The sequence below is a fragment of the Myotis myotis genome, unplaced genomic scaffold (genome assembly GCF_014108235.1).
Source record: "Myotis myotis isolate mMyoMyo1 unplaced genomic scaffold, mMyoMyo1.p scaffold_m19_p_13, whole genome shotgun sequence".
Classification (NCBI taxonomy): Eukaryota; Metazoa; Chordata; class Mammalia; order Chiroptera; family Vespertilionidae; genus Myotis; species Myotis myotis.
The window spans coordinates 10,931,778-10,955,078 of NW_023416317.1; the positions used below are offsets into that span (position 1 = coordinate 10,931,778).

The 23,301-nt window shown below is 41.2% G+C and overlaps 1 protein-coding gene across 1 annotated transcript in view; it reads left to right on the top strand.

The window, feature by feature from the left end:
- FHIT (fragile histidine triad diadenosine triphosphatase) overlaps positions 1-23,301 on the top strand; it is a 1,348,303-nt gene that overhangs the window by 23,798 nt on the left and 1,301,204 nt on the right. Inside the window, exon 2 of the mRNA XM_036331720.1 lies at positions 16,025-16,072. The gene's annotated coding sequence lies outside the window, so the exon portion shown is untranslated. The remainder of the gene's footprint in view (positions 1-16,024; positions 16,073-23,301) is intronic.

Below are 23,301 nucleotides of genomic sequence, written 5' to 3' on the forward strand. Positions count from 1 at the left end.
TCTGTTTTCAAGTGACCATGTATTTGACCCACTTCTTCTCTAGTAATGTCATCACGATTGTATCTCATTGCTCTGGGTTCTTGGAGGCTGACAGGCGGAACAAGTTGCTTCATCTCACAGTCCTCATCTGTCATACAGAACAGCTTGCAGATTCTTATTATGTGAATGAAATATGGAGAGGGGGATATTTTTCTTCCTGGGATATCAGGGTAATTGAAAGTAACCATATCAGGGCACAAGGGGAAAATAGACTACTTTTGTGAAGGGCAGCTCACCGGCTCTCAGAACTGTCCCGTCTTCAAGTACAAAGGCTAGGGAAGTGCTTCTTATTATCAAAAGGCCAACATTCCACCCGAACATTCTTGCAGTCAGGAAAATGCCACTCCCTCACCACTCTGCAGCTACCTGATGAGTTGCCACCACCATTGCCTTTGGAGGCACATCCCAAGGGACCCAGGGCTCAGCCTTATGTGCTCTTCAGCCGGGAAGAAAACTGTTTCCGTACCCCAGATCAATACACTGTACTAAAAAATTGGAAATGTGCTATGAAAAATCATTAACCAGAGAAATTCTGTTGTTCCTGAGTTTTGGATCATAAGAAATAAATAACATTTGACTGCTCTAATAGTTTATATTTTACAAGCTGGCCCCTGGTGAAATGGAATATCAGATAATACTGTATCAATGACACTTTGCCTACTAATAGTCAGTCCTGTAGATATAAATTGAGTTTTATAGGATAGTTTTAGTTCCCAGGAAGCTTTTTACTTGACACTGGTCAAAAGTACTAACATGCCGATGGAAAGCATGGCACTACTCAGCAGTCATTCAAGTCATGACTTTGTTCTATTTGGAGATAACTTTAAAATCACTTAGTCGAATAAAACTCTAAAGTACTGTAACTGCCAGGTTGCTTTATCTAATTTATGAAACAGAGGCAAAGGAATCAACAATAACCCTCCATTTGCCATTATTAGGTTAGCTATTATTGGAGCCACAGAAAGTATATAACCCTTTACTTTCTGTTCAGTTGAATTTGGTTATTAAGCTTTGATGGAACTTTCATTTAACCAAATGCCTTTGTTTACAACAATAAGCATGTTAAGGCTTTTGTGTTCTGAATCCGATATGACCATTTTAGTACGTGCCTCCTGCAAAGGCATGCTAAAGTTACAGATTCTGTTCATTTGTGTTTTGTCAAACATTTTCAGTTCAATCCAATTAGAGTCTTGTTTTTCTTCCTGACTTTAAAAAATTCATCTTTTCTTTATAACGCCTCTATGTTTTCAAGAATATAACCAGGCATTAACAAATGTGAAACTACTTCTCATTGCAGCTCCATCAAAATTGATTTTTCAAAATTAAATAAGCATCTGGTGGGCTGAAAATGTTATATGCCTGATATTTAAGATATTTTGACTATTGCCAAAAGGCATCAATTCTTTCATGCTGCCTCCCTGGGATGCTGTCATATGCCACTGTGTTGCATGGAGCACAGGCTCTGGAGGGCGGCAGCTTCGATTTGCACTTTAACTACCATTTACCTGCCTGTGTTCTTGAACTTCTTAGGGAAGTCATTTTTCTCTGACTGCCTTTTATTCAGTGTGTAATAGTGTTCATATGACTATCTCATATAGGAGGGAATGTATGTAATGCCCTCAAACATGGGATTATTGTTATAACTTAGTGTGTATGTATGGCCACATTCGCTATACATGTTGTTGACTTGACTGAAACATTATTGGCTCTAAATTAGGTTATAATAGTGGAAATGCTGTTATCTTTTTAGGATTTAATGTTCTAGTATTATGGCCCTATCTATAAGTAACATGGAGCACAGTTAGCATTTTGGATCTATTAGAAGCCACAGCTTGAAGATATATCACCATGAAGATTTTAATTGCTGAGATTGGAACTCATGAAAGAATCAAACCCATATTTCAAATAAATCTTATTACTTTTAAAGTGGAACTTTATTTAAATTCCTTCGAATTGGTGAGTGGCCAAACTTTGGGTTGCACTTTTCTTCCTGATTCCAACAAAGAAAAATGGCCTTTGTGGCACACATTTTTCCCTGGTTGTCATTTACACTTTGCTATTGTTTGTTCCTGAATGCAGAGAGAAGGTCTAGGTCAGTGGTTCTCAACCTTCCTAATGCTGCGACCCTTTGATACATTTCCTCATGTTGTGGTGACCCCCAACCATAAAATTATTTTCGTTGCTACTTCATAACTGCAGTTGTGCTACTGTTATGAATCATAATGTAAATATCTGATATGCAGGATGTATTTTCATTGTTACAAATTGAACATAACTAAAGCATAGTGATTAATCACAAAACAATATTTAATTATATATGTGTTTTCCGAAGGTCTTAGGCGACCCCTGTGAAAGGGTCATTCGACCTCCAAAGGGGCCACGACCCACAGGTTGAGAACCGCTGGTCTAGGCGGTCTGGCTGCTCTTTGGTAGCGAATATGTTGAAGAACGCTATGCAGATTCTATCCTGACATACTGTGTGTGATTTTTCATAATTGAAATTCTCATTCTAGAGATTTCCATAAATTTGGGGCTTGCATTCTCAAAAAAATCTTATGTAGCCATTGAAGGAAATGTTTTTGGAGTACGGTGGCTGGAATGTTCGTTAGAATTTTCTTCATACTGTCCAGAAATATTGAGGGCTTGGAGGCAGTGGAAGAACAGACTTGGGGGAGGTGGGGATAACAAAGTTTTATTTGTTTCTAAGAACTTATTTTGCTCATTTACTTTATAGAATAATATTCAAATCTTTGTTGAAACTTTTCAGATTCTAGTAACACAGACCAAGAAAATATGTTTAGATCTCTGATCATATTTAAAGAAAAAGCAAATAGCAAGAGATAGTGATGGCAGCAGATTTCACTTTTCTTTTTCTTTTTAAAGAGAAATCTTTTCCTGAAACCACGAAATACGCAACAGCATTAGAAATGGTTGAGCTTAAGCAAGGAAGAGGTTAGGAGGATAGGTCTGAACCCCACTTTAAAAACCATTGTACTTTCTGTTGCTTCATTTGGCTTCCTAAGTAATTTTCATTTCTTCAAAGAGTTAATGCTTTCCTAATGTTTAGCTTTCTCTCCCTAAGCGATTTCTACTTTAAAGATAAAACCCTCTTTGTGAAATGGGTAATCTCACTGATTCTCAAGCTGAAGTGCCCAGATGGAGAGCAGCAATTTCAGTGAGAACAGGGACGCATGACTCCAGGGAGTTGCCTTGTCGTGTTTGTTTTTTACACCTTCTCAAGTTTTCATGGCCTCTGTGTAGCTTTTGCACTGATTGAAGTTCATGTGGTTTTCTGTACCATCCCTTCTTTGGCTACGTCAAGCCCTTACTTAATGTATTACCCTTTTTGGAGAGCTGTTTATTACTTAAAACGTAGAAAATAAATTTCTTATGGTACTTGCACCATAGTTGCCAGTTCTATCTTGTCATTAGATTTTTCAATCCACGTTACAGTCCTTTGGTCAAGATACGGAATTTCTTCATAGTAAAATGTTATGTTGCTGCATTAAAGACAGATACACTTTCTGTTAACTCTGTAGTCAGATAGAAAAAGTAACCTGATTTGTGTGGTATAATTTATCAATAACGAAATGATGTATACTTTTTAAATTCCTTCAAATTGACATAAAAGCTAGGATAAAGAGTATTTTAGATATGGGAACTAGAAATATATGGCTTTTCCAATTAGAAGGGCTCCTCCTGACATTATTTGTTAGGTTTTTTTTTGTTGTTTTTGTTTTTACTGACTCCTACATCTTTAAGCTTCTCACTAATTGTCTTGCTCTCTTTGCATCTTTTCATCTTTATCTCTGTCTTTTACATCCACATTTTTGGGGTAGTGGATATAGGTTTGGAGCAATCCACACTCTCTCACCCAGATTCCTTCAGACCACTAACCCACAGAGGACCGGTAGGAAGTCAGGCTGGGGGATCAGGTCTCTGACATTGGTTTCCAGCAAATTTACATGGTTCTTATGGGGTTGACATTTTTCTCCTCATCTGCACCTTCTTCTGTTGGCTTGAATAATGAGTCACAGAAAAAAGAAAACTTCTCTGGCTGTGAAAATTTCAGCAAGCAAAAATGTTAGGCCCTTGTGTTAGTAGAATGCAAAATAAGATAGCATTTAAAGACAGTCTCTGCTTCTACATCCTATTGACGATGCCACTCACTTGAGTCAGGGATTGGGGACTTACTGAAATATACCATCTGGCAAAACACGAAGGCCAGTCTGTGCCAACTGAACGCTGTATCAGTTCCAACTCTTGTGTACTTTGCACATTATTGGATGCCTTGTAAAACGTTTATCACTTTTTAATTAGGAAGGACTAAGGGATTTTAGTACCCCAAAGAAAATGTCAACAGCCCAAAGATAGAGAAATTATCCAGTGGATCATAAGGGGCAGAGGTGTTTAAGTTTGAGCTTGCACAGGAAACACGGACAGTTTCATAGTGTTTTCGTTGGGGACTTGTGTCCTGGATATGTCTGGGTGGAACTGGGGACCTGGTCTTTCTGCTATTCTGACAGTCCCCTAGCTTGTTTCTCCTCCAGCGTGGCCAGGCCTGGAAGGCACATGCCAAGAGATCAACTCCGTTCTGCTTCTTGGCCTATCATGTAAACTGTTCCTTCATGTTCATTAAAATGAAAATTTGTCAAATGGAATTTGCCTGACTGGCAGAATAGTTTAAATGTCAGATGTTGTTAGGCCTGGATGTAAATATTATGTTTCTATTGTTAATTAATTTCAGTGCCTCAGTACCAGTGATCCAAAATCCAATTTAGTCTGCAATAGGCCTATGGATAAGGGCCAGAGATAATGAATGCATAGGGAAAAATGTATTCAGAGTTTCCATTGTATCTGGCAATGTTCTCTTAGAAAAACAGCAAATGTTGGTGTGTCACTGTAGTTGAAGAGGTGCAAAACAGGACAGAATTAAGACTCATTGTCTTCTGAAACTTCTCAAATGTTACATCTATTTCACTGCTAGCTCCGAGTCTGTCTCAACGTCAAAATTCCCCCCAAATGCTACCCTTTCTGTGAATTCTTCTACATCGTTTCCACCCCCGAATCCTTGTTAGGTTCACAGCTCGTTTCAGAGCCATAGAACGAAGGTATCTAGTTCTATAACCCTCCTCCTTTCTCTCTACACTGTTCATTTTCCTTCCTCTATCTTCCATCAACCCTTTCTTTTCCTTCTCTTTTTATCTTTCGTTTTCGTCCTCAGGCTTGATCGATAGCCTCTCTGTCAGTCTGCCACTGTTTGTTATGATCATTGTGCTTCCAAATGAGCCAGTGGCTGAATATTATTCAGAACAATGTTGCTTGAACTGTTTGCATTAGAAAGGGGCACAGAAGTCTTGCCACTGGGTCGAGACCTCAAAACTGTTGTTGCAAAGCCATGAGCCAGCAGGCGTTTGTGACTGCCATTCTCAACCAATATTTTGTTGAATACATTTCTGTGAATGTGGCATCTTACCTGGCCACCTCTCTGGTTTCAAAGGCAAGTGGATGTACCAGGCAGAGGAGGACTGATTAAGACCTTGGGAGGCAGGACTAATGTGGTCCAGTGGTCAGGGCCTCTTCTTTAATTCCTGGCATCCCGGTCCATGCCAGCCTCATGCTGCCCTTGTGATTACGCTGGCTGAGAAGCGGAGAAGGGAAGATGAACTTTGGTGTGCTCTGAGTTTTCCTGTCCAGCAGTGTATGTCAGGTTAAAAATGAGAGGGAAGGAGGCCAGAGAATCTTCCAGATGGAGAGTTCATAGGAGGGCACAACCAGACTCCCTCTCCACAGTGATATAGCTGGACTGTCCTAGCATCGGGCCAGGAGCCAGGAACACAGGCTGCTGCCTGCCCTGCAGTGGCATAGCGGCCTGGCAGGATGGTCACTCTTGGCTTGGGGTGGGGACATGTTCAGACTCACACAGGCCACGTGGTGGAGGCACAGCGTTTACCCCAAAGGCTGGGGCAGTCTGCTTGGAGGTTTTGCCCTTCATCCTGGACTCCCTGTAAGAAGGCATTCCCCAAGTCTTGTGGGCAACTGCAGAAACCAAATGGAGAGCTGGTGTTCTCCAGCCTCTCTGCTTCTTTGTTTAGAATGAGTCAGCATGTGATAAAGGCTGGAGCCACAGAGGCCATACCTCTGGGGATGGACGGCATGTGGACAGCAGTGTCAGGCAGCAGGGGTTTGGTGAGGACACAGTGCACTGACTGTCACTCACTCTCCACACCTCTCGGTAGCTCAGTTTTGTAACCAGTTTTAGCATTCATTGAAAAGTGTTCAGTGTGGATGCTCCAGGAACAGGATTTTACTCAAATGAGAAGTATTTTTTAGACTAAGGCCATCTGAGGTTTATATAATGACTAGAGGCCCGGTGAACAAAAATTTGTGCACTTGGGGGGGCTGGGGGGGGGTGTCCCTCAGCCCGGCCTGTGCCCTCTCGCAGTCTGGGACCCCTCGGGAGATAACGACCTGCTGGCTTAGGCCTGCTCCCGGCTGGCAGAGGACAGGCCCAATCCCTAGGTGCAGCCCCTGGTCGGGCTCAGAGCAGGGCCGATTGGAGAGTTGGGGTGCCGCCCCCTGTCATGCACAGAGCAGGGCGGATTGGGAGGTTGTAATGCCACCCTCAGTCACGCACAGAGCAGGGCCCATCAGGGAGGTTGGGGCTCTGTACCCTGTCACGCACAGAGCAGGGTCAATCAGGGGATTGGGGAGCTCCCCCCTGTCACACACAGAGCAGGGCGGATCAGGGGGTTGGGGCACCGCCCTCTATCACCCACAGAGCAGGGCCAATCAGGGGGTTGGAGCGCCGCCACTGTCACACTCAGGGCAGGGCCGATGGGGAGGTTATGGCTCTTCCCCGTCACACACAGAGCAGGGCCTGTGTGTGGGGGGGGTGCCGCACCCTGTCACACACAGAGCAGGGCTGATCAGGGGGTTGGGGCACCGCACACTGTCACACACAGAGCCACAGGACAATCAGGGGGTTGGGGAGCTCCCCCCTATCAGGCACAGAGCAGGGCTGATCAGGGGTTTGGGGTGCCTTCCCCTGTCACGAACAGAGCAGGGCTGATAGGGAGGTTGTGGCCCCGCCCCCTGTAACACACAGAGCCGCAGGGCGATCAGGGGGTTTGGGCGCTGCCCCCTGTCATGCTGATCCCGGTGCCAGGAGGCCTCGTGGCTCCGCTGATCCTGGTACTGGGAGGCATATTACCCTTTTACTATATGGGATAGAGGCCTGGTGCATGGGTGGGGGCCGGCTGGTTTGCCCTGAAGGGGGGTCCCCACTGGGGTGCCTGGCCAGTCTGGGTGAGGGGCTGAGGGCTGTTTTCAGGCTGGCGGGTGACTGAAGCTCCCAACTGCTCCGTTTTTTTCTTTTTTTATTTTTTATTCTGGGCCAGCTTTAGCTCTGACCCCAGCTCTGAGGCCTCTGCTGCTGAAAGCAGGTATCTGGATTGTTTGTGTTCTATAATCAAAACACTGTATCAACTCCAGCTCTGAGATCCCGGCTCGCTGAAAGCAGGTTTCTAGGGTTTTGTTTAGCTTCTATATTTATAACTATGTTTCAAACTGCAAGCTCAGAGGCCGGCAAGGCAGGCGGGGAACGTTGGTTTCCTCCGTCACTGAAGCAAGCAAGCCTCATGTTAGTTTCAAGCTGCCTGGCTGCGGGCCGCCATCTTGGCTGGCAGTTAATTTGCATATTGCCCTGATTAGCCAATGGGAAGTGTAGCGGACGTACACTAATTACCATGTTTCTCTTTTATTAGATAGGATGGCGTGATAACTGATGAGGTTAAACACTGAATATCTGGTTTGATCTTCCTTGAAAAGGGATTATTTTAATATTGTGTCTACACAACCTCGGTTCCTCTCTGAGAGGATCCTTGTTTTCTCAAACTCAGGTTACATTAGAGTTTGGGGAGGGTCTGTGCTTTGGGAGCAGAGCTGTTTGACTTGAAATGTCATCCCATTCTGAGAAAACATACTGGGGCCATGTTACAGCATCCCTGTGCAAATGTCACATTGTCCGAGTGTCTCCCCTGGGATTAGAGCAGCCATGGTACTTCCCAGTCCTGTCTATTTGGTCTGACAAAGCCACTGACTCCTCATGGTGACACCGCCAGCCTCGACAGGGTCATGCTCCCCGAGATTTCATGGAATTTGATTTGCATCTAGCTCTCTGAATGTTAAGATGCTAATTATTGTCTGATTGCTATTCTGCTCCTCAGATGTCACCTAATGATTTTCCAGAGCTCATGCTACTTGGGAAATTTGCTTTTCTAATGTTTGGCAAATATGACAGCATTGAACAGGTGTGGCAATAGTGTGTTGTGTTTTGCATGTGTATGCGTGTGCGTGCACGTGTGTGTGTGTGTGTGTGTGTGTGTGTGTGTATCTCAGGCCCCAGGCTTGTAGGCTTCTATAGACAGAAAGCTGTATATGTTATGAAAGTTTAGAGTAAAATAAGAGAAGGAAGAAAACAAGAACAAAAATAAAAAACAAAACTCACCCTAACTGAAGAATTCTGTCAGTTTTCAATTTTAATAGTAATGCAAACTTATAATAATCCCTTATTAAGAAAATTTTATGTACCTATGTACTGAGGCTGTGGATTCAATAAGGAACAAGATAGATGTGGTCTGTATCTATGTCGAACATATGGTCTAGGAAAGACTTTCACATCTTTTTAATATATATATATATATGTATATATATGTATATATAAATATATATATTATTGATTTCAGAGAGAGGAAAGGAGAGGGAAAGAGAGAGATAGAAACATAGATGATGAGAAAGAATCATGATTGGCTGCCTCCTGCAAGCCCCACACTGGGGATCAAGCCTGCAACCCAGGTATGTGCCCTGACCAGGGATGAAACCATGACCTCCTACTTCAGTGATGGCAAACGTTTTGAGCTCGGCGTGTCAGCATTTTGAAAAACCCTAACTTAACTCTGGTGCCTTGTCACATATAGAATTTTTTTTGATATTTGCAACCATAGTAAAACAAAGACTTATATTTTTTGATATTTATTTTATATATTTAAATGCCATTTAACAAAGAAAAATCAACCACAAAAATGAGTTCGTGTGTCACTTCTGACACGCGTGTCATAGGTTTGCCATCACTGTCCGAGTTCATAGGTTGACTCTCAAACACTGAGCAACGCTGGCTGGGCTCACATACGTTTTGACAACATGAATCAGTTTTCTAGGTGAATAACAAAACTAAGAATTATTCTGAACTCCAAATATATCAGAGTTTCACACATTCTGACAATACTCCATAAGAAATACATATAAATTGAAATAAAACTTCAGAAATATATCTCTGAAGTGTCAGGTTTTTGGGGTCTTTGCTGCTTGTTCTTGTGAGGGTTTAAATCAGTGTGTAGATTCTCAACTCCATGTGTTTAAAACATTCATTTATCATCAAGTAGTTTAACCAGGGCTATGTTTTCCAACTGCCTGGTTTTCACTGATATGTAGAAAAGGCTTAAGAGTCTTCTCAGTTGAAAATTGGCTATCATTTGAAAGAATGCTGTAATAATTTGTCTGCCATTATAGCTCACTGACCATGGCGTAAGAACCAAAAAGAGGACTGAATTTATTGTGTCTTCATTCTTGTGTCTGTCTTCATTTCTGAGTGAACATATTTCTTTCCTAGGTATGTAGATAGTTGTTAGACTTAAACATCAATCACCAGTCCCTGAATGTGGCCATCAAGTCAGGTGAGAGCTGCAGAAAGCAACAGTGTTGCCTTAAGTAAAGTGAGGTTGGATGGCTCCCATAGAAGATGAATCACAATCAGAAGAGGTTTCTGTAGTTGAAAAAGATGTTGATTTAAATTCGGACTGGTTTTAAAAGGAGTTGGGGCTGGATAATGGAGTGAGAGGCTTGGGTTTGGTAAACATTTTCTGGGTGACTATCTTCTGCAAAAGCACCAGGAAAAATCAGTGTTATTGGCCTGTACTTCTCTGCTTCTACGTTTATGTTTTTTAGGACGGCTGAAGCCTAAACTTATTTGGATTCATTTAAATCTAATCTGTGTCTTGCAGAAGGTCAGATGAAGGTTACAGAGTGTGTCTGCTCTAGAACAAAATGGGGATGAGTTACGCATGAGGGATCGTATAATGCATTGTAGCTACAGGTGAAATGTTTTCATGGCCTGTAGACGTTTAGGCCCTTAGATTTTCAGGTCAAGGCAAACATGGGAAAGAAGTACTTGTTTGAGTGACTCTTACTGATGTTTGTCCAGAGAGGTTGGCACTTTGGGTACTAGAACAACAGTTTTCTGGATCCTGACCTCCTCTTACTCCAGATACCCCCCACACATACAAGGACAAATGTTCAGGCACTAGAACAGTGGTTCTCAACCTTCCTAATGCCACGACCCTTTAATACATTTCCTCATGTTGTGGTGATCCCCAATCGTAAAATTATTTTTGTTGCTACTTCATAACTGTAATTTTGCTACTGTTATGAATCGTAATGTAAATATCTGATCTGCAGGATGTATTTTCATTGTTACAAATTGAACGTAATTAAAGCACAGTGATTAATCACAAAAACAATATGTAATTATATATGTGTTTTCCGATGGTCTTAGGCCACCCCTGTGAAAGGGTTGTTTGACCCCCAAAGGGGTCGCGACCCACAGGTTGACAATCGCTGCACTAGGGATAGACACAAAGACTGTAGAATCCACTTGTACTTGTTTATTCAACAGTATTTGTGGAATGACTCTTTGGTGCTGGTATAGAACCTGGGGCTCACAATGAATGGGCAGGGTGAGGTTGGTTTGAACATAAAGGCCATAGGTTTGAAAGAGCTTAGACACTAATTAAGGTGATAAAACATACACAAAGGAGAGAGTAATAACTTAAGATAACAGTATGCATGCCTGCCCCAGCTCTTATGTGCTTAAGGTGAGACGAAAGCTGCTTTAAGACCAGTCCCATTACCTTTCCGTTTCGACTTTCTGGGAACTTTAGTAAGCACCCTTTCCCACTCTTTTGCTTGAAGTCTCTTTGTTTCAACTGGATCCTCTCATCACCGTGACACCTGCTCAGGCTTTTTTCTGTGTACAGGCTACGCGAAGAAACCCTCTTTCAGTCCTTTTTCCTCCTCCAGTTGCTAGGCTCTTTCCCTTATACCAGCGGTTCTCAACCTGTGGGTCGCGACCCCTTTGGGGGTCGAACGACCCTTTCACAGGGGTCGCCTAAGACCATGCTGCATATCAGATATTTACATGACGATTCATAACAGTAGCAACATTACAGTTATGAAGTAGCAACGAAAATAATTTTATGGTTGGGGGTCACCACAACATGAGGAAATGTATTCAAGGGTCGCGGCATTAGGAAGATTGAGAACCACTGCCTTATACCCAGACCTGTCTAGGATTTGTCCTCATTCAGCCTTCATTTTAATGATTTCCTCTTATGTCTTAACCAACTCCAAACTGAATTCTGTCTCAATCAGTCCACAAAACAGTTTTCATTGAGTTCCTCAATGACCTTCGTATTGGACATTTTTAGTACTTATCTCACTTGACCTTTCTGTGACAATTAAGGCTTTTGTTTTACTTCTCTGGCAATTTTTCTCTCTCCTATATGGTATTCATCCTTCTTGACACACTGTTCAATGTTGAACTTCCTCAAGGATCAATCCAGGGCTCTCTTCTCTTCCTACTTTGTACTGCCTCCCTGGACCATCACATTTATACTTACAAGTTCAGTTATTTTTCGACTTAGAGATAACACACCAATCCAAAACCTGCTCTCTGAGCTACAGACACATATATATCCAATTCCCTACCTGGATATTTCTTTTCTTTTTTTTCTTCTTTTGTTAATCCTCAACCTGAGGATATTTTTCCATTGATTTCAGTGAGGGATGGAGGGAGGGAGGGAGAAAGGGAGAGAGAGAGAGAGAGAGAGAGAGAGAGAGAGAGAGACATGTGAGAGAGACACATCGATTGGTTGCCTCCCGCATGTACCCCGACTGGAGCTGGGATGGAACTTAGAATCCAGGCAGGTGCCCTTGACCAGGAATCAAACCAGTGATCCTTTGGTGCTCAAGTCGATGCTCCAACCATTGAGCAACACTGGCCAGGGCAGGATATTTCTTTTAGATACCTCTAAGGCATGTCAAATTCAATATATTTACAACCACAGTAGTGATCTTTAGCTCCAGATGTGGACCCTTATACAGTGACTTCAATTCAATGGACTTGTTCAACCCCAAATCTGAAAGGAAAATTGCTATAAAGATTGTAATTTTCAAATATATTTTAAAATTTTATAACCAATTCTAAGTAATGTACTGTGATCAGATAACTTGGCTATCTCTTTTTTGATATGTGTTGACACTATCTTTGTGGTCTAACATATGGTCAGTTTTTGCTTATGTTCCATGTGTACTTGTAAAGAACACTGTGGCACATTGCATTTCCCAAAGGTGGTTGCAGGAACACATGCATCCATTCCCATGTGTGCTTCCTGCAATGTGACTGACACTCCTCCCAGAGAGACGGAGTGTTTGTTCTCTTCCATGGAATCTGGGGCCGGGGGGGTGGGAGGGGGTGGGGGGGGGCGGTGAGGGATTTGTGACTGCCCTGACCCGTGGAGTGTTGTATAAATGGTGGTAATGTGACTTTCAAGCCTAGGTTATAAAACATACAGCTTCTGCCTCTTCCCCCACCCCCCCACCTCTCTCTCTCTGGGAACTCTTACCCTTGGAACCTGCCACTATGTTTTGATGAGACTCAAGCTACATGGAGAGGCCACATGTAGGTATTTCAGCTGACAGCACCAACTAAGGTGTCAGCTAACCCCCAGTAACAACTGGCAGACATTTGAGGGAATGGGCCTTCAGGTGATTCCAGCTCCCAATTTTCAAGTCTTCTAGATGAGGTCTTGGGTTTGTAGCACAGAGAAAAGCTGGCTCATCGTACTCGGTCAGAATTCCCACTTCATAGAAACCAGAAGAGATAATAATTTATTATTTTTAAGTCACTAATTCTTGTGTAGTTTGTTATGTAGCAATAGATAATCAATGCAAATTCCTATTGTATTATTGCTAACTTCCATTTTGCCTAATATTAACTTATTGTCACCAGATTTCTTTTGATTCCTGTTTGCTTTGTATATGGTTTTCTAACTTTTCCTTTCAAATTCTCTTTCTGTTTTAGATGTGTTCCTTATAAACATCACCTAGCAAGGTTTAAAAAAATCCATTTCTTCATGTCTTTCTTTCTAGAAAATTTACATTAATTATCTTTTCATATTGGTTTTCTTCCTTTCTTTGAGCTTGACTATATATATATATATATATATATATATATATATATATTTAAAATTATTGCTATATTTTGTGTAGCACTTCTGTGTTTGAAGTGGAAAGGGCTATAGCTCAATCTTTATGTTGTCAGACCATAAATTTGTCAGATTTTAAAAAATGTAATATTTTACTGTTTAATCTTCCCCAATTATGTTTCCCCAACTCTACTGCAATTCACATAACAAAGCAGGAAGGAGAAATTTCTGATGCTGTCCCATGAAGGGGCCTATCTCCTGAATTAATACTCCAAGATTGATATCACAGTCCAGAAATCTGGCTTTACTCTTTCGTGGTCATGCATCAGTGGTAACGGGTCCTCAGTGGGATAGGGGTATGTAGAGGGAACTAGGCCAGTAAGGGCTAAAGCAGTTACTTAGAACATTGAAGGGAAATGAAGAAAACCATGGGAAGACCATGGAGTAGTTGGCCGTTCCCAACTACTACACCTTTTGAAAATGTTAGGACTTAGGCAACAATGAGGCATATTCCAAATATTTTTGACTATGGAGTTACCATATAAGTAATGTTGGACTGCTATAGAATCAGCCCCTTGAAAGCTTGCTATTATTATTGCTTAGCAACTATGATTTACCATCTCTCCTATTATAGTGACTTGTATGTGGCCAGTGCATAGGGAGATTCATTTTATATGTCAAGAGTTGATTTGAAATGTCATGTATGGCTTCCTCTGTTTTGTGAGTCTCTCTCTACTGAGAAAAAGCTACACTCAGGATTGTACCTGTAAGCTTGCACACATATACAGTAGTTCCCCCTTATCCACGATTTCTCTTTCTGTGTTTCCAGTAACCTGTGGTCAATAGCAATCTGAACATATTAATTGAAAAATTCCCTAAGTAAACAATTCATAAGTTTTAAATTGCACACTTGTGAGTAAGCACGATGAAATCTTGTGTCATCCCGCCCAGGATATAAATCATCCCCTTGTCCAGTCTCTCCATGCTGTATATGCTCCCCCTGTTAGTCACTTAGCCATCTAGGTGATCAGAATGTTTGTCATGGTATCACCATGCTGTGTTCTGGTCATCTTTATTTTACTTCATAATGGCCCCAAAGCACAAGATTAGTGATGCTGGCAATTCAGAGATCTCACAGAGAAGCCGTACAGTGCTTCCTTTAAGTGAGAAGGTTGAAGTTCTCTACTTAATAAGGAAAGAAAAATAAATCATATGGTTGCTGAGATTTGTGGTAAGAACGAATCTTCTATGAAATTCTGAAGAAGGAAAAAGAAATTTGTGCTAGTTTGCTGAAAGACCACATTAGTTGCAGAATTTACTAGATGACCAGAAAATATACAACGAGTACTTGGAGATTCAGGAAAAACCCTTTATTTAAAGCAGCACTGCTGGCTCAGGGGATTCGAAGATCCAAAGCCTGAACCCCTTATATAATGCAATTACTCCTTATATATATTCCTAAGTTTGTTTCCTAACTACCGGGCTTTGTGGCGGGCTTTCACAGCTCCTCCTGAGTCAGTTAGAATGGGGAAGTTAGATTGTATCTAAATGCCTAGCCTGGGTGGTACCAGCGAAACTGCCAAATTCCTGGCCCATGGCTCCTGCAAACTGGGAGCACCCAAGAAAACAGACTTAATAGTATAAGTCTAAGGAAGGGGCAGTGACTTAATTATAGGCTAACAAGAATGTGCACTAGGACACTGGTCACTGGCATAGATTCAGATTGTTACTGCCCGCCCCCAGGTTGCCCTCTGTATTCCTCCTCACATTCACATAAGTTTTATTATAATATACCAGAGGCCCGATGCACAACATTTGTGCAAGAGTAGGCCTTCCTTCTCCCAGCTGCCAGCTCTGGCTTCCCTCTGGCACTGGGGACCCGGGCTTCCCTCTGGCTTCCCGCAGGCACCCGGGACCGCGCTTCCCTCGCAGGCCCAGCTTCATCCGGAAGGTCTGGTCTAATTAGCATATTCCGCTTTTATTATTATAGATTGCTCTAATTGTCCCATTTTATTATTACTTATTGTTGCTAATCTCTTACTGTGCCTAATTTATAAATTAAACTTTATTAGTGGGAACTATGTATAGGAAAAATATAGCACATATAGGGTTTGGTACTACCCACAGTTTCAGGCATCCACTGGGGTCTTGGCACGAGTCTCCCGTGGATAAGGATAAGGGGGCCTATATTCATGGGGCAAGTGCTGAGGTCTGGATCGGAAGGACCATGTACCTCATATAAATAAATAGGCTTCCTCGAGTAAAACTTTTGCAGGGAAATGGAAATAGAGTGTGCAGGAAAGAGGACACTAAACGAAATAAGAAAATAAAATGCTTGGTCAGATCGAGTGTGCTGCATAACGTTTAATTTTATGTTCATCTCTGCACATCCCATTCTGTTGAGTTCACACCTCAAAAGATTTAACTGTAGATCTGGCTATGTTTGTGTGCTTCAATTCAGGGTAGAAGTGTGCCGTTTTCAGTTTATGACTGTGTCTGTTATTGCCTCTTGTACGGGAGGTATGAGGCACAAGTTTTATCAACGCTTTATTTGGCTAGTACCACATACCTTGGCGTATGGAAATTCTACTTAGAGATATGGAGAGAAAACGTTTGGTGTTTTACGCAGATAACTCAGTGCTTTCATTTTTATCTCTTTATAGCTTTGAAGCTCAGCAAAGAAGGGAATCCACCGAGAATAGCCTGTAAAGGTAAGTGTATTTATTACATGGCCTTGACAAACATTGCCTTTACAACATTGATTTTTCTTTTGTTCGGAGATTTAAACACTTGGATTAAAGATATAGCTGACAGGACAACTTCCATAACCACCTGCTTGTCCTCCCTCATAGGCAAAACTGCTGAGCAATAGTTAGCAGAGCGTAGGAGGAAATAAAATGATGTGATGAGGGTACCCAAATTCAATTGTATGCTTGCTGACTTTTGCTTTCTTCTCAGCATTTCAATGGGGCTAAGTTTACCAAGATTAATGCTAGATGGAAAAGGAATGCACCCGTACCACTTCTGGTCAATAGTTAAATAAGACCAGTTGGCCAGATAAAGCATTTAAAAGAAAATGCAGATGGCATTTCAATTGGGTCGGGTGAAATTTATCATGAAAGTCAGTTTGTGCCATTGCGTGGAGAAGCTAGTTTTGTAGGAAGGAGAAAGCCAGCCAGTTTGGTGTAGCTAATTTCATTGCACTCCATCAAGGTGGACCCTAAGTGAGTTACAGGAAATGAACTTCCAAGTTCGCAGCAATGGGAAAAGTATCTACTCAGCCTCCCGTGAAGCATTGCAGTCAGTTGGTTTTTACTTGGAAAAAATGTAATTGTTTCCTTTTTGCTAGGTATATTTATAAACATACCACTGTACAGCATTGTTCTTTGATTCATTGTTTAATTTCTGTTCTGCATGAAGTGTTTTAATTTAAAGAATTCATTCTGGGGAATTATAGGGCTGCAGTTTCATCAAGAGTCTTTGGTGGCCAGGGTGAAATATGCCGTAATTTTACCTTTGTTTTCATCATCAATTATGTTTTTGACAATTTAAGGTTTTTTTATGTCATTTTTATTATAGTAATCATGACTGTGACCACTTTAGTTAAAGTTGAAAAGCCATTTGATTTACCTTATATTTTAAGTTATTCCTAACTTTATGGCAAATCTACTTTTGGGGTTGAATTTTTACTATTTATTTTGAGGGTGGAAAAGAATTTTATAGGGAAATAGGAGAAAACCATTTTTGAATAATCAAAACATGAGCTGTGAAAACACTGTTTGAGGATTTGCTTTGGGATGACTAAACTCTGGTGCATGAAGCTGGCTGGCTTGGAACTTTTCTGTAATGGTTGGGTACTGGTGAAGAAAAAATGAACTTAAAAAGTAGATAATTCTTATTTTTAGCCATATAACGTGCATATCTCTGGACCATTGAGCCACATCTTGGAATAAGCAGTGCTTGAAAGCTTTCAGGAAAAAGACTCATAAATTATTGGAGTTAGTGATGAGGAGGCAATCTTCAGAACCTTGAGATCTTTAGGTTTGTTGATGAGGCTCATATTCCTCTTGGAGAGTTTTTTTTTCACACCCGTTTAGCCCATTTCCTCTGCTCTCAGTGAAAATCTCTCATTAAATTTGTGTTCTAGAGACAGACATGGATCTCCACCTGGTTTGGTTTGTATTAGTTATTGGACCATGGTTATGTTATCTACCCCCTCTGTGTCTCAGTTTCCTAATTTGTGAAATGGGGTACTAATATTGCTTTCCTAATAAGACTGTGTGGAGACTAAATGAATTATTATATGTCAGGGGCTTAGAACAGACAGGTCCTGGACCATGGTAAGTACTCACTAGATGCTAGCTGCGGCTGCTCTTGTTACTATTACTGTCATCATTATTAACATCAACATTAGCATCCTTAAGGATGCATTCTTTAGGTATTTTGAGAAATCTGTTTTTTTGGAAGCTTCAGGAAAATGTCTCCAAAATAAGCATGCTGTTACTAAGAGATGCAAGTTCTGCTTTGTCTTTAGGAATCAAATGAAAAGATAGCTTCCAGGTAATATGAAAAGTGAGGTCTTTGAAGTAAAACGTTGTCAGGCTGACATTTTGTAGGCAGCAGGGTAAACACTTATTTTTTTTTTTTTGGCTGTTTGGGGTATTATTAAGTAATATAGTCTTTTTTAATTTTAATTTTATTTTTAAAAAATTCTTTATTGTTGAAAATATTACATATATCTCCTTTTTCCCCCATTGACCACTCCCCACCCGCTCTTGCCCACCCCAGCACATGCCCCTACCCCCCTAATTGTCTGTGTCCATTGGTGATGCTCATATGCATGGATACAAGTCCTTTGGTTGATCTCTTACCCCATCCCATCCTCCCCTGCCTTTCCTCTGAGGTTTGATGGTCTGTTCGATGCTTCTATGTGTCTGGATCTATTTTTTGTTCATCAGTTTATGTTGTTCATTATATTCCACAAATGAGTAATATCACGTGATATTTATCTTTCTCCGACTAGTTTATTTCGCTTAACATAATGTTCTCCAAGTCCATCCGTGCTGTTGCAAATGGTAACAGTTCTTTCTTTTTTACAGCAGCATAGTATTCCATTGTGTAGATGTACCACAGTTTTTTAATCCACTCATCTGCTGATGGGTACTTAGGCTGTTTCCAAATGTTGGCTATTGTAAATTGTGCTGCTATGAACATAGAAGTGCATATATTATTTCTGATTGGTGTTTCTGATCTTGGGATATATTCCTAGAAGTGGAATTACTGGGTCAAATGGGAGTTCCATTTTTAAGTTTTTGAGGAAAAACCATACTGTTTTCCACAGTGGCTGCCCCAGTCTGCATTCCCACCATCAGTGTACGATTTTCTCCACATCCTTGCCATAATATAGTCTTTAAGAAATTAGTGATCTGCTAGCTAATTAGATTCTTAAGGAACTTTTGAAGAAAGTCTTGGTAAGTACAAAGGAACTTCTTCCCCTCCCTTTTTTATTCTGTCTGGTGTCACTTTTTCTTTCCTTACTGCACCTTGCATTTCCTTTTGAAATAATTAGACTAGTGGAACTATAATTCAGGGGCCTACACTTAGCCTAGGAATGGGTGCATGACCACCAGCTTGGTTAAGAGGGTGAATTTGAATCTTGAGCTGAGGGATTCTTCTTTTTCCTCACAGGCATTCTGCCTGACAATACCTTCTGGGAGACCACTGTAGCCATTCCCATTTCCTAGCCTCCATGTCTGTCTTGGCCACTGATGGTCTCCAAGCCTTGTTTCACTGAGTCTGCCTTGGATTCACTGAGCCTCCAATTTCCTTCCAATGATCCTTCTTCAATTAGCCAATTGGTTTCTGTTGCCTGTAGGCACAGAACCCTATTTGATAGAGCAGTGTAAACATTACAGAGGTTTAGAATGCATGGGGTATGCTTGGAGGCGTACAGGTAAAATACCACTCATTGCTTTCTTCCATCAAGTATACGAGTAAGCAGCTGGACATTTTGCTGTAGATTACAAAAGGTGCAGAATTCTCAATTAGCATTTCAAAAGTGGGCTATTTTGCTGGACTCTCTAGTACTTCTGTGTTTGGTAAAAATAAGTCACTTTTGGCTACTTCTCTAAGCTCTCAAGGATGTGTGTGTATGTGGGGATGGAGTTGGAAATGAGAAGAGAAGCAGGGAGGTAATTTTTCCAATTTCTGGGGCGCCGGTCTCTTTGTGACCTGGGATTGTGAAGGGCTGAGGTTTCCTTTTATTTACCCCAGCATTCCAACACAAAACTCTTTAAATCTTTTTGTACTTTTCCCTGAATTTTTACTCCCCTTTTGAACACTTTTCTTGTCCTACCAAACACCTTCTTTTCAATGATGTGTAAAATGTGATTGAAAACTCAATTACTTCAGTCTCTGGCATTGCCGTGGTTTCCTGAGAATGGATGGGCAAGTTTACTCTCTTTCCCCTTGTGTCTTTCTACTTGTTGACGACTTCTGTGTTCTGTGCAGTGCCTAGAACAAAGCTGGTTAATGACTTTCTCACAGGGACATCTGTTTTGCCCTCCTGTGAGTTCAGAGCACAGCAGCATTGGGTGGTGGCAGGAGCCTTAGCTGAGTGTTGGGAAACCTGCCTTCTAGTTTGGGCCCTGATGCTTGTCACCTTCATGATTCTGGGAGACATACCTAACTTTCTTAAGGTTTCAGGATCCTCAACTGTAAAACCAGGATAAGCTTTGCCCTATTTCTGCATAGGGCTGTTCTGAGGATGGCATAATGTGTGAAAAAGTGCTTAGCAAATTGTAAAGTGCTGCATAACATCCCTGCATTGTTATTAACTAGTATTATGCCACATATATTTATTAAACAGATTGCAAACCTGAGGGCTTGTTTTATGGGGCTGAGGAGGAAAGGGAAGTAAATGAAAAAACAAAACAAAAATAAAAACCACATTGTATACTAGTATAGTGCCTGTGCTGGATATTTTTTATTTATGCCTCCTCGCTCCTTTGAAAGGCTCTCAGCCCTGGGAGGCAAACCTCTGTGGCCAGCATTCCCTGGACTCCCTTGCTCTCTGGCTTGTTGTTGGGTTAGCCAGTGGAAGGCTCTGGGCAGAACTCTAGAAGGCGAGGCTGGGATATTATTCCCTGCCTTCCTTGCAGCTCCTGGTTGCCAGTGGCTGTATTCCTCTAAGGAAGGCCACAGTTTGGGTGGGGCCTCTCTTCCGCAGCGACCGCTCTTTCCACATCTGGTAGGTGTTTCCTTCGCCTTTAAGACTGCGTGGTGATGGTGTTATTTTTGCTAACTCTAGGGCAGAGGTCCTCAAACTGCGGTCCCGGGACGAGTTGGCTGCTAGGCAGGACAGGCAGCGGTGGCAAAAACATGTGGCCCGTGGGCCGTAGTTTGAGGATCCCTGCTCTAGGGTGCTAGGCTGCCCCTCTTCATTTCCCTTCACCTTGCCCATATCCTTCATGAAATTCACCTCAGTGACCCCAGGTGCAGGTGCTGTCTCTTTCCTGCTGTGACCTTAATTGCACAAAGCACTTCTTTATATTTCCTCCTGCTTCGGTTCAGTTCAGCAGATGTCTTTTTAAGACTTACAGTGTGCCAGGGACATAGTGTTTATCATACACTTTCAAGATCTGGACATTTTGGTAATAGAGTGGGGGTATTATATTAATCAGTTTTTTTAAAAATATATTTTATTGATTTTTTACAGACAGGAAGGGAGAGGGATAGAGAGTCAGAAACATCAATGATGAGAGAGAAACATCGATCAGCTGCCTCCTGCACGCCCCCGACTGGGGATGTGCCCGCAACCAAGGTACATGCCCTTGACCGGAATCGAACCTGGGACTCTTCAGTCAGCAGGCCGATGCTCTAACCACTAATCCAAACCGGTTAGGGCTTAATCAGTTTTTAAAAAAGCAAGTTTTGGTAAATTGACTTTGTTAATCCTAGTATAAAGATATCCAATATTACACTATTCCACAGTAATAGCTTTATGAATTATCCTTTAAAATTCATTTTATTTTTATCAAAGAAACATATCTACATTATATGAATAAAACAGCACAAAAGAGCAAATATTGAAAAACGGCGACACTGCCCCCCTCCTCCCTTTCTCCTTTTCTTCTGGCCCTTTCTCTAGAATCGGCAACTTTCAACTCCAGTACTTCTGGTGTTTATATGTTTGTAAGTAATGTACTTATTCTCTTTTTTCCTGGTATATCAATTTTAGCAATAGCTCTTTCATATGCCCCACTTATACCACTTCTGGTCTTTATAGCCTCCTAACATAATCACATGGTTACATCACAATTTTTGTTCGAGTCCATATGTAATATTTACATTATCATGCTGGCCTGGTTGGCAATATTTTCTTTAACATGGAATTTTTGTCATCCTTGGAAATAACATGCTTTTAAAAATTCACTTACTTTCCTAGGTATCTATCTTATGAGGTAGGTAGTAATAGCATTTCCATTTGATAGATGTGGAAACTGAGGCTTAAGACTGAGTATTTTACCCAGAGTCACACAGCTAATAAGTGTAAGAATTGGGATTAGTCTCCAGTCAGTCTGTCTATGAAGCCTGAATTCTTAATCATGACATTATTTACAAACACTGTCACTTCAGTTGTTATCCTAATGGCTACATTAAAAATCAAAACAAAAACCAAACCAAACCAAAACTTGAGTTCTATCTATATAGATTCAAAAACAGTAGTTTTGAGCTGGGGACCAAGACTCTGTAGTTCAAGAATCTCCATGGTGATTCCATTGATCAGCAGGGTTTGAAAACTTCTGTTCTATATTCTATCATGACCATCATTACCATTAACACCATCATCCCCACCATCATCACCACCACCACCTCCATCAGCGCCACCAAGAGTCTCACACAGGGCTCTCAGTAGCTGAGCAGAAATTCAGGTGTCCTTGAAAGCAGCGGTTTTTTGACCTCCGAGGTGAGCTCACACTTGTGGGTGATTCAGGTTATGATTTATCTGGCTATTTTTAAGTTTGGCAAGTGCCCATAGAAATGGACAAAGTTATTTTTTTTCAGCTCAGCTGGTTGTTACTCTATCTGGTATAAAAGCAATGAGAACATTGCCCTTGTACTTAACCCTGACCTTAAAGGAACTCGTTTTTTTCCTGAGAGTCCCCTAAAATGACATCTAGGGGGAATGTAGTGCAAGTAAAAGGGAAACTTTGATGTCTTTGTCCTATTTGATTTCCATCCTCCACTTCCCCCATGCTTGTGGCATTTCTTGTTTACCAGACAGGAGAAAAGCATAAAATTTGGCCTGGGGTTTTCTCATCCCTAGGTGTGAAATTATTTCAGAACTATAATAATAATACTTTGCATTTCTATAGTCCTTTTATTTGAAGATCTAAAACTGTTCCTTTGGTGTTAATAGAGTTTCCCAGCACCCTCTGAAGTAGGTAAGTATTATTAGAAATTTCCTTCAAGAACATTTTCACTTCATATTTCATTTGTGACTTGAAAATGCTTTTGTATTATTTGGGAATCTCAATTATTTAAAGTACCAAGCACACAGGGCACTTCTTTATATTCAATCTTCATTAATTCCCAGCACATTGAGGGAAATATTGTCAATTCTTATGAATGGGTGTGGCATTATTTAGAGAGAATTAAAATAAAAACATTCTATTATCACCTTTTATTTGAATGTTTTAAAAATATTCAATAATATTCACCAGCAATGGAACCATCTATCTAACCATTAATTTTCCTTTTTTAGGTAGCAGGACATACGGGAATATATTGACTAACTAGTGGGAGTTTGGCCTGTTAGTGTGATATCCTTTGGGAGCTCATGTCATGTCAAGCCAATTAAAAATACAAACTGATTTTGCATTCAGACTTAAGGTTTAATAGGAAAAATTGTGTTGAATGTTGCACGCATGAATTTTAA